This window comes from Phocoena sinus, chromosome 17 (assembly GCF_008692025.1).
Source record: "Phocoena sinus isolate mPhoSin1 chromosome 17, mPhoSin1.pri, whole genome shotgun sequence".
Classification (NCBI taxonomy): domain Eukaryota; kingdom Metazoa; phylum Chordata; class Mammalia; order Artiodactyla; family Phocoenidae; genus Phocoena; species Phocoena sinus.
The window spans coordinates 288350-300798 of NC_045779.1; the positions used below are offsets into that span (position 1 = coordinate 288350).

Below are 12449 nucleotides of genomic sequence, written 5' to 3' on the forward strand. Positions count from 1 at the left end.
TTTTGTCAAATGCTTTTTCTGCACAGCCTAATCCAACTTTTTTGGGATTACACATCATACGGTTAGGGATCAGAGAAGTTTACTAACATGGTGATTCTTAGTAGAGAAGGTGTTGTAACCAAATTATTAAAATAATTGCTTTGAGTCACCAGGTTATGGAACTACTTCTATTCTACTTGATCCTTCTTGGCAATAATCTTCTCTGTAATAGGAGTTTACAAACATGCACTTATCGTTGCTTTTTTAAAAATTGATTTTAATATACTTTTTATTTTAGAATAGTTTTAGATTTACAAAGATAATACAGAGAGTTCCACATACCCCATACCCAGTTTCCCCAATTTTTCTTATTCAAGTATAGTTGATTGATAATATTGTATAAGTTTCAGGTGTGATTTCCCCTATCTTTAACATCATATATTATTATGATACAGTATCACATTTATTGAATCAATATTGATACTATTATTATCAACTGAAACTTATACTTTATTCACATTTCTTCAGATTTTCCCTAATGTCCTTTTTCTGTTCTAGGGTCCCATCCGCAGACCATACTACATTTAGTTGTCATGTCTTCTTAGGCTACTTTGGACTGTCAGTTTCATAGATCTGCTTTCTTTTGGTGACCTTGCCAGTTGTGAGGATTACTGGCTAGGTATTTTGTAGAATATCCCTTAATTTGTGTTTTTCTGATATTTAGGGTGGTATGAGTTTGGGGGAGGAAGATCACAGGTGAAGAGCCATTTTCCCCACATCATGCCAAGGGCACATCCCGTCAGCACGACTTATCTCTGCTCTTGCTGACTTGATTACTGGTTAAGGTAGTGTTTATCAGGTCTCTACCCTGTAACATTACTTTTTAAAAAATTAACTTACTTTTTAACTCCTGTTCGATAATGTCCTGGGGACAGAGCTAGAGCATTCACTGTACGTCCCTTGGTATCTAAGGGAGTCTGAAGCAAGAGCATTTGTGACTTTGACAAGCTCAGGGCAGAGTGATGTACGAGCCAGATTCCCGAGTTGTCTTTGAAGTCTTTTATTATTCGTGTTCACTTCTGTATCGAAGGTACAGAGTTGGGATTCTTCGCCCACAAACATAGTTGTATGGTGAGAAGAGCATTACTCTGGCCGTCAGAAGACCCGTTATCTCCCTTTAGAAGGTCAGGTGGGAACAGTGGGCCCGTGTTGCCAGGGTACTGTTCAGTTAGGCAACCTTTATCGAGCCTCTTGTGGCACATCACCCTGCAGCGCAAAAAACGGCATTAACAGGAAAGAAACTAGAGCCCCGTCCTAAAATAACTACATGAACAAAAGTCACCTCCGTGCCCAGACTTGCCCCGGATGATCCTCAATGCATGTGGGGTAGGAAACTCTAAGGAGATGAGTGTCACGCCTGTGTCAGGGCATCTGCGTGCACAGGAGCCTGCGTGGTTGAAGTATGCAGGGCCACGCGTGGTCCTCGGGGCAACTGTAGCATCTTCAGGGTGCGTGACAATCCTCAGAGGTTTCCTTTAGGCCACAGTGGACCTTAATGTCACAAGGAAGCTGTAAAAGTTGAGAGTGTGTGATGAAGGCAGGAGTTGGAGGCAGGAGATCATGCAGACTTCGGGCTTTTATGTTTGAGATTTGTGTTTGAATCAGAATTCCTCCCATGTGTCATTTCTAGTTGATTTGTCCAGCTGGGCTTGGGTTTTTTTTAGTTAATAAAATATCTTCCTTTTCTTTATCTTCTGTAGCAGAGGTTTATGTATCAGTGACATCTTTTCTTGTCATCCAATTCAACCAAAATAATTTAGTTGTTTTTATTTAGTCTTGAAGGAAAACTAAACTGAATTTATTCAAAATCTGAGTCACTTGAATTAAAGGTTTTTTTCCCTTCAGGTGCATACATTAACCCAAACTGTAATAAAATACGGCCAAGGATGATAGGCTGGGCAGTGAACATTTCCTAAATTTTAACAGGAGTTAATTTTTCTTTATATATCTATATTTTTTCATAGTTTAATTTTGTAAACATGTTAGTACTTTTGCAAAAGAATATAAATAAATGTGTTGCTTTTCCATAATTACCTGGGAAACAATTTATTACTCTACACAAAGTGTTATTTTTTAAAACCCATATGTATTGTATAAGAAATTTTATTTAAGTGCTGTTTATTTTGTTGTTTAGTTGTTTTTTAAGAACTAAGTAAGTGACTTCAAAAGTAATGGTAATTATTTGATTCCGTTGGTCTTCAGCTTCATTCATGAGGACTTGCGAGTTAGTTTGGGAGCCATCTCAGTGTCAAAAGTGGAATACTGTGCGGTCACTTAAAATAAGGAATGTGAAAGCTCTTTCGTATTAATACGGAATCATCTTCAGCATGCACTATTAAAACAAATGAACAAAGTCCGAAACAGTATACAAAATGTACTACCATTTGGTTAAAACAAGTTTGGCGGGGGGTGCAGTATGCACCTAAATGCTTTATATGGATAAACTATTTCCGGAAGAATCCTCAAGAAGGGAGTAATTTGAGTTGTCCCAGGAGGAGAACTAGGTGGTCGGGGAAGGAAGGAGAGGTTTGAATTTGAATCATGTGAATGTATTACCTGTTGTAAAATAAAACTCTTTTGATAAATTATCTAAGACGGAAGTGAGGGCCAGCTTTAGGTTTTGTTAATGGTTGAACCTCACTTTCATTTCTTCTAAGTCGTGGAGTCAGTTTCATGTGGCTCTAAGACAAACTCGTGCAGATGGGTCTTTGAATATTTCTTTCCAGGTGGTAGGAGTATTCAGCTTTGGTTTGGTTAATTTGTGTTTTCTGGTTTACATGTCTTTCAATAAAAATGTTATAGAATCATGGAGACTTAAGAGTTGGATTGGCCCTTAGATACCAGTTGTAGATCATTGACTTGATGTTTTAGCCTTAGCTGTAGAGCGTTTGAGCTCTCATGGGGCAGACACGTTGCTCTGCCTCAGCCATTCATGCGTGTGAAGTTCTGTTCCAAGAAAGTTCTCTCCTATCTTGAGCCTAAATTTGTCCTCCTGCATCTTCTAACTCTTGGAACTGATGCTTCCTCTCAGGGTCCTGTAAAATTGATCTGTTTGCTTTTATGCACGACAGCCCCAAATGTGAAAATTACACACACAAAACGTGCTTCTCATCATAATCATAGTTGTTTTCCTACGTTAAAGCCTGGGAAGTTGTTGATGAGCTTCTCTGTCCTTGCTTTTTTTAAAAAAAATTTATTTCTGGCTGCGTTGGGTCTTTGTTGCTGCGCGCGGGCTTTCTCTAATTGTGGCGAGCGGGGGCTACTCTTCGGTGCGGTGTGTGGGCTTCTCCTTGTGGCGGCTTCTCTTGTTGCAGAGCACAGGCTCTAGGCGCGTGGGCTTCAGTAGTTGTGGCGCATGGGCTTAGTTGCTCCGCATCATGTGGGATCTTCCAGGACCACGGCTTGAACCCATGTCCCCTGCATTGGGAGGCGGGTTCATAACCATTGCGCCACCAGGGAAGTCCTATGTCCTTGCTTTTGAAGTTGATTTTTTTTGGACCCAAATGCAACACCTTGTATTTATCTCTGTTAAGTTTCACTTTGGCAGATTCAGCCCATGAAACAATTCATTGTTTTAATCCTGATTCTGTCAACTAAAAATTATGTTATTTCTCCCCCCTTTCTCTTTTAAGACTGATTTTTTTAGATCAGTTTTGGTTTTACAGCAAAATTGAGAGGAGAGTGCAGAGATTTCCTTTATACCTCTTTCCTCACATACATGTAGCCTCCTCCATATCAACATCATTCACCAGATGGTGCGTTTTTAATCAAGGATGAACCTGCATTGACATGTCATAATCACCCAGAGTCCAGAGTTTACATTCAGGTTCACTCTTGGTAATGTACATTCATGGGTTCAAACAAAAGTATCATGACCTATATCCGTCATTATAATACACAGAATATTTTCACTGCTCTGAATATCCTCTGTGCTCTACCTCCTCTGCCACACCCCTGACAACCACCAATCTTTTTATTGTCTCCATAGTTTTGTCTTTTCCAGAATGTCACATACAGTCTGCCCTTCTGTATCTGTAGGATGTAGAACCCGTGGATACAGAGGGTCAGCTCTACTGTGTCATTTTATTTAAGGGACTTCAGCACCTGCAGATTTTGGTATCCATGGGGGTCCTGGAACCAATCCCCTCTTGATACCAAGGGGCAAATGTAGTTGGAATCATACATTATATACCCTTTTCAGATCAGGTTCTTAAACTTAGTAATATGCATTTAAGTTTCCTCTGTGTCTTTTCATGAATTGATAGTTCATTTCCTTTTAGCACTGAATAATATTCCATTGTCCGGATATACCACAGTTTATCCATTCACCTACTGAAGCATGTCTTGGTTGTTCCCAAGTTTTAGGAATTATGAATAAAGCTGCTATAAACATCCGTGTGCAGGTTTTTTTTGGGGGGGGCAATAAATTTTCAGCTTTTTAAGGTAAATATCGAGGAGTATAGTTGTTGGATCACATCATGAAAGTAGGTTTAGTTTTGTAAGAAACTGCCGAACTGCCTCCCAAAGTGGCTGCACCGTCTTCTATTCCCACCAACGGTGACTGACGACAGTTCCTTTGAGTCCACACACTCACCAGCATATGGTGTCAGTGCTCTGGGTTTTGGCCATTCTAAGAGGTATGTAGTAGTATCTCATTGCTGTCTTAATTTGCATTTCCCTGATGACATATGATGTGGAGCATCTTTCCATATGCTTGTGTGCCATCTGCGTGTATATCTTCTCTGGTGAGGTGTTTTGTGTTCTTATTGTCAAGTTTTAATAGTTCTTTGTATATTTTGGATTACAGTCCTTTATCAGATGTGTCTTTTGCAGATATTTTCTCCCAGTCTGTGGCTGTCTTTTCATTCTCTGCATATTGTTTTTCTCAGAGCAGAAATTTTTAATTTTAATCAAGTCCAGCTCATCAGTTATTTCTTTCATGGATCATGTCTATGGTGGTGTATCTGAAAAGGTTATCACCATACCCAAGGACATCTAGATTTTCTCCTATGTTATCTTCTAGGAGTTTTATAGTTTTGCATTTCACATTTAGGCCTATGATCCATTTTGAGTTAATTTTTGTAAAGGGTGTAAATTCTTCGTCAAGATTCATTCTTTTGCATGTGGATGTCCAGTTGTTTCAGTACCATTTGTTAAAAAGACTGTCTTTGCTCCATTGTATTACCTTTGTTCCTTTGTCAAAGATCAGTTGACTCTATTTATAGGGATCTATCTCTTAGTTCTCTGTTCTGTTCCATTGATCTATTTGTCCGTTCTTTCACCAGTACCACACTTTCACTAGTACTTAAGGGGGAAACTTAGATCATTTATTTTAGATTATCCTTCGTTTCTGAAATAATATGAAGCTAATACTGTAGCTTTCTAGTAAGTCTTAAAGTTGAGTAGTGTCAGTCCTTCAACTTTGTTGTTCTTCAATATTGCGTTGGCTCTTCTAGGTCTTTTGCAGCTATATATAAACTTTAGAACCAGTTTGTCAGTATCCGCAAAATAACTTGCCAGGATTTTAATTGTGATTGCACTGAATCTATAGATCCAGTTGGGGAAAACTGACATCTTGACAATACTGGCTCTTCCTATCTGTGAACTTGGAATATCTCTCCATTTATTTCTTTGATTTCATTCATCAGATATTGGTAGTTTTCTTCATGTAAATCTTGTAATAAATTATTATACCTCAGTGTACCTAAATATACCTCAGCATTTCATTTTGGGGGGTGCTAATGTAAATGCTAGTGTGGTTTTGTTGTTTGTTTGTTTGTTTTTTGTGGTACGCGGGCCTCTCACTGTTGTGGCCTCTCTCGTTGTGGAGCACAGGCTCCGGACGCACAGGCTCAGCGGCCATGGCTCACGGGCCCAGCCGCTCCGCGGCATGTGGGATCCTCCTGGACCGGGGCACGAACCCACGTCCCCTGCATCGGCAGGTTAACTCTCAACCACTGCGCCACCAGGGAAGCCCTCCAGGAGTTTTTTGATTGATGCTTTCAGATTTTTTACATAGACGGTCAAGTCTGCAAACAAAGACAGTTTTATGTCTTCCTTCCCAATCTGTATGCCTTTTATTTCCTTTTCCTGTGTTATGCATTAGCAAGTACTTCCAGCATAATGTTGAAAAAGGAATGGTGAGAGGGGACATCATTGCCTTTTACCTGTTCTTAGTGGGAAGGCTTCAAGTTTCTCACCATTGAGTATGATGTTAGCTGTAGGTTTTTTGAATAGTCATCAAGTTGAGAAAGTTCCCCTCTATTCCTAGTTTACTAAGAGTTTTTATCATCAGGAAATACCAGGTTTTGTCAAATGTTTATTCTGCATCTATTGATATGATCATGTAATTTTTCTTTTTTAGTCTGTTGATGTGATGGTTTGCATAAATTGACCTTCAAATGTTGAATCAGCCTTGCAAAACTGGGATAAATCCTGCTTGGTCATGGTACATAATTCCTTTTATACACTGTTGAATTTAATTTGCTAATATTTTGTTGAGGATTTTTGCATCTATGTGTTGAAGAGACATATTGGTTGGTAGTTTTCCTTTCTTGTAATACCTTTGTCTGGTTTTGGTATTAGGGTAATGCTGGCCTCATCGAATAAGCTAGGAAGTGTTCCTTCTGCTTTTATCCTCTGAAAAAGATTGCAGAGAATTGATATAATTTCTTTCTTAAATGTTTGGTCAAATTCACCAGTGAACCCATCTGAGCCTAGTGCTTTCTGTTTTTGAAGATTATTAATTATTAGTTCAATGTTTTTAATAGATATAGGCTTGTTCAAATTATCTACTTCTTGTGTGAGTTTTGGCAGACTGTGTCTTTCAAGAAATTGGTCCATTTCATCTAGGTTATTAGATTTGTGGGCATAGAGTTAATTATAGTATTCCTTTAGTATCCTTTTAATTTTTTGTTTTAAATGGCCCTGTCTTTTTTTTTATGTTGCGTTGGGTCTTTGTTGCTGTGCGAGGGCTTTCCCTATTTGCAGCGAGCGGGAGCTACTCTAACTTGCAGTGCGCGGGCTTCTCATTGTGGTGGCTTCTCTTGTTGTGGAGCATGGGCTGTAGGTGCACGGGCTTCAGTAGTTGTGGCACACAGGCTCAGTAGTTGTGGCTCGTGGACTCTAGAGTGCAGGCTCAGTAGTTGTGGCACACGGGCTTACTTGCTCCGCGGCATGTGGTATCTTTCCGGACCAGGGCTCGAACCCGTGTCCCCTGCATTGGCAGGAGGGTTCTTAACCACTTGTGCCACCAGGGAAGCCCTCCTTTTAATTTCCATGGAATATGTAGTGATGTCCCCTCTTTCATTTTGTTTTTTTTAAGTCTCTATTGAATTTGTTACAGTATTGCTTCTGTTTTACATTTTGGTTTTTTGGCTGTGAGGCCTGTGGGGTCTTAGCTCGGCGACCAGGGATCAAACCCACACCCCCTGCGTTGGAAGGCAAAGTCTTAACCACTGGACTGCCAGGGAAGTCCCCCCTCTTTCACTTGTGATATTTAGTCATTTGTGTTCTCTCTTCTTGTTAGACTAGCTAAAGGCTTATAGATTTTTTTTTTTTTTTTGGCCGTACGCGGGCCTCTCACTGTTGTGGCCTCTCCTGTTGCGGAGCACAGGCTCCGGATGCGCAGGCTCAGCGGCCATGGCTCACGGGCCTAGCCGCTCCGCGGCATGTGGGATCCTCCCGGACCCGGGCACGAACCCGTGTCCCCTGCATCAGCAGGCAGACTCTGAACCACTGCGCCACCAGGGAAGCCCGAGGCTTATAGATTTTATTGATCTTTTCAAAGGATCAGCTTTGGTTTCGTTGATTTTCTCTATTGATTTCCTTTCAGTTTCATTGATTTCTACTCTAATCTTTATTCTTTCATTTATTTACTATTTTTTCCCCCTGCTTACTTTGGATTAAGTTTGGTCTTTTTTTTCTAGTTTCCTAAGGTGGAAACTTAGATTATTGATTTTAGATGATTTTTCTTTTCTAATATATGCGTTCAGTAGTATAAATTTTCCTCTAAGCACTGTTTTTGCTGTAGCCTACACATTTTGATAAGTTGTGTTTCCATTTTCATTTATTAAAAATTTTAAAATTTCTCTTGAGATTTCTTCTATGACTCGTGTTATTTAAAAGTTTGTCTTAACCTATGGAATGGGAGAAAATATTTGCACATTATGCAGCTGACAAGGGATTAATTTCCAAAACATACAAGCAGCTCAATATCAAAAAAACAACCCAATCCAAAAACAGACAGAAGACCTAAATAGACATTTCTCCAAGGAAGACATACAGATAGCCAGCAGGCACATGAAAAGATGCTCAACATCGCTAATTATTAGAGAAATGCAAATCAGAACTACAATTAAGTATCAGCTCACAATAAATGCTGGAGAGGGTGTGGAGAAAAGGGAACCCTCTTGCACTATTGGTGGGAATGTAAATGCCACTCTGGAGAACAGTATGGAGGTTCCTTAAAAAACTAAAAACAGAGCTACCATATGATCCAGCCATCCCACTCCTGGGCATATATCCAGAAAAGATGAAAACTCTCATTCGAAGAAATACATGCACCCCAGTGTTCAGAGCAGCACTGTTTACAGCAGCCAAGACACGGAAGCAGCAGATGAATGGATACAGAAGATGTGGTGCACATACACAATGGGATATTACTTGGCCATAAAAAGACTGAAATAGTGCCATTTGCAGCAACATGGATGGACCTAGAGATTATCATACTAAGTGAAGTAGGTCAGACAAAGACAAATATCATATGATATCACATATATGGAATCTAATAAAAAACTGATGCAAATGAACTTATTTATACAAATACACAATACAAAACAGAAATAGACTCACAGACATAGAAAAACAAACATATGGTTACCAGAGGGGGAAGATGGGGGGAGGGGTATATATATATTTTATATATATATATATATATAAAATAGATGAACAACAAGGACCTACTGTATAGCTCCGGGAACTGTCTTCAGTATTTTGTAATAACCTATAATAGAAAAAGAATCTGAAAGAGTTATATGTTCAGTTATATATAACTGAATCACTTTGCTATACACCTGAAACATTGTAAATTACTATACTTCAATTTTTAAAAAAAGTTTGTCTTTCAGCTCCATGTATTTTGAGATTTTTCGGTTATCTCTTCGTTATTGAATTCTAGTGTAATTCCACTGAGAGCATACATTGTATAGTTTCTGTCTCTTTAAGCATGTTAAGATGTGTTCTGTGGCCCAGACTGTGGTTTGTCTTGGTGAATGTTCCATGTGGGCTTGAAAAGAATGTGTCCTCTGCAGTTGTTAGATGAAGTAGTCTATAGATACCACTTACGTCCAGTTGATTAACAGTGTTGTTGAGTTCAGCTAGGACCTTGCTGATTGTCTATGAGCTGGATCTGTCCATTTCTGAGAGAGACGTGGTAAAGGGTGCAGCCGTGATAGTGGATTCATCTGTTTCTCTTTGCAGTTGTTTTATCCCATGGAGTTTGATGCTCTGTTGTTAGGCACATACACATTAAGGATTGTTGCGTCCTCTTGGAGAATTGACCCCTTTATCGTTGTGAAATGTTCTTTGTCTGTGATAACTTTCCTCTGAAGTCTGCTCCGTCCGGAATTAAAGTCGTTTTTCCCGCTCTCTTTATGTACATATTAGCGTGTTGTTTTCAGTATTGTGGTAGCATGTTACTATTACTGTGTTATTATGTCAGCATGGAATATTTTTCTTCATCCATTTACTTTTAATCCACTTTATATTTAAAGTGGGTTCTTTTTCTGTCTTTTGTGGCTTAATTGAGCATTTTATATGATAACATTTTCTCTCCTGTTTTTAGCACATCGGTTATGCTTATATTTTTACTTTTTTTAGTGGTTGCCCTAGAGTTTGCAGTACACATTTACAGCAAATCCAAGTCCACTTTTAAATAACACGGATCACTTCTGGGTAGTGTGAGTACCTTATAAGAACAAGACAATCCTGATTCCATCCCCCACCCCATCCCTTGTATTGTTGCTGTCATTCATTTCACTTATGTGTAAACACACATAGGCATGTGTGTGTATGCGTAAGAAATATACATAAGCATACATAATTGAATACGTTGTTGCTATTATTATGTCAAACAAACTGTTATCTATTAGATCAATTAAGAATTAATATAAAAGTCTTTATTTTTACCTTCACTTATTCCTTCTTCAGTCCTCTTCCTTCATGTAGATCCGAGTTTCTGATCTATATCGTTCTCCTTCTCTCAAAAGAACTTCTTGTATCATTTCTTGCAAGGCAGGTCTGCTGGCAACAGATTGCCCCAATTTTTGTTTGAGAAAGTCTTTATTTCTCCTTCACTTTTTAAGGATAATTTAACAGGGTACAGAATTCTGGGTTGGTGGGGCTTTTTTCTCTCAACACTTTCAATCTTTCACTCCACTCCCTTCTTGTTTGCATGGTTTCTTAGAAGTCAGGTATAATTCTTACCTTTTTTCCTCTATAGAGAAGGTGGTTTTTTCCTCTAGCTTCTTTTGGGTTTTTTGTTTATTGTTCAGTTTTTGGCATTTATTCCTGCTTGGTGTTCTCTGAACTTCCTGGATCTGTGATTTGGTGTCTGACGTTAATTTGAGTGAGTACGTCAACTGAACGTGGAAATGGAGGTGATGACGGGAGACCCTGGAGGGGTGTCACACAGGCAGATGGAGTGTGGGACTGGGGTTTAGGAGGGGTGGTGATGACATAACGACTCAGAGTCTGTACTGCAGGTTAACGTCTCAGGCCCCTAGTGTCAGCCCTGCATGTCCAGGGCAAAAAACCCTTTCATCCAGCAGAATCGTGCATTGAATAACATTTTCAGGCTATTCGAGGACGTGAAAAAAAGGCCGGGGCAACACTCCCTAAGTTGTCAGTTGACATTGCAAGTAACCTCATACATTAAAAGGCTGGGTTAGGTCAAAACCTATGATACTATGAAATAATCCAGGCACTGTCTGTTTTATTCTTGGCCATGTTCATTTAGCCACATCTAGCAAAGACGGAGTAGAGAAACAGTTGTGGGTGCCAGACACCCAGATTCTTTATGCCACCAGCCAGTGTGGTCTGAGGCAAGCTAAGGATCCTCGGAGCCCCACACAAGTATCTGTGAGATGAAATGATGGAAAGAATCACCACAGCCCCTTCTAGCACTAACTAAAAGTCTGGGCGTTTTTAGCCGTGTAAAGAATTAAAGTAGTGAGCATTTCTTTTTTTTTTTTTTTTTTTTTTTTTTGTGGTACGCGGGGCTCTCACTATTGTGGCCTCTTCCGTTACCGAGCACAGGCTCCAGACGTGCAGGCTCACCGGCCATGGCTCACGGGCCCAGCCGCTCCACAGCATGTGGGATCTTCCCGGACCAGGGCACGAACCCGTGTCCCCTGCATCGGCAGGCAGACTCTCAACCACTGCGCCACCAGGGAAGCCCTGTGAGCATTTCTTTATCAGATGATTGCTTCCTTTTGGAAAGCAGTCAGTAAGGAATTATTTACATTGAATTAAGAATTTAGAATATCTGATAAGGCATTAATTTATCTCAGATTTAATGATACATTTGCACAACAAAAACTTAAGTACTCAAAGTGTGTATGTGTGCTTAAGAAATTGCTCAGAGTACTCCAGCTCTGCTTTTGAAAGTTTTCTCTGCCTCCTATATGTTATAGAGCTAAATTCAAGATCATTCGGAAAATTGGCCTCATGCACTAATAGATCCTGTGGTCCTGCCCTCCCCACCTCTGCTCAGTGGTCCCTGCACACACATCTCTGCCCATACTGTTCAGTAAACAACTGAGAGAACCAAGCTCAGCCGGTTCATTCACAGAGTATTTGGAAAGGGCTGTCTGAGCAGCCTTGACACACTGGCTGAAGTGGGGTGAGAGGCAGTGTTGGTGTTTTCATTAGTTCTTTTTATAGCACTGAACCAGCTGTAGCTGGTTAACTCAAGCCTGGGCTCCTGTTAGTGCACAGGTCTCTTACGCAGGATAAAGGGCTTCTGATGGAAGCAGATTTTGTTACTCATGATACCACCGCCTGTGTTTACATGAACTCACCCAGTCTGTCATGAGATGTGATTTAAAAGGGTTCCATTAAAACACAGGAACTCCCTGAGTGCTCTTCAAATCACCCTTGAAAACAAAAATATAGATAGCTTTCCTTATTAAAGCAGCCGTCCTTCACAGATCATGCTTCCCTTGGATGACGCTTTTGAAGAGAGCTAGGATGTTTTCCCATCAGTGTTATAAAAATTGGGTGGGGCTTCCCTGGTGGCGCAGTGGTTGGGAGTCCGCCTGCCGATGCAGGGGACATGGGTTCGTGCCCCGGTCCGGGGGGATCCCACGTGCCGCGGCAGCAGCTGGGCCCGTGGGCCATGGCTGCTGAGC

The 12449-nt window shown here is 40.3% G+C and overlaps 1 protein-coding gene across 10 annotated transcripts in view; it reads left to right on the forward strand.

Moving 5' to 3' along the window:
* Nucleotides 1-12449, forward strand: part of SPIDR (scaffold protein involved in DNA repair) — a 344503-nt gene that overhangs the window by 257336 nt on the left and 74718 nt on the right. The window lies entirely within an intron of this gene.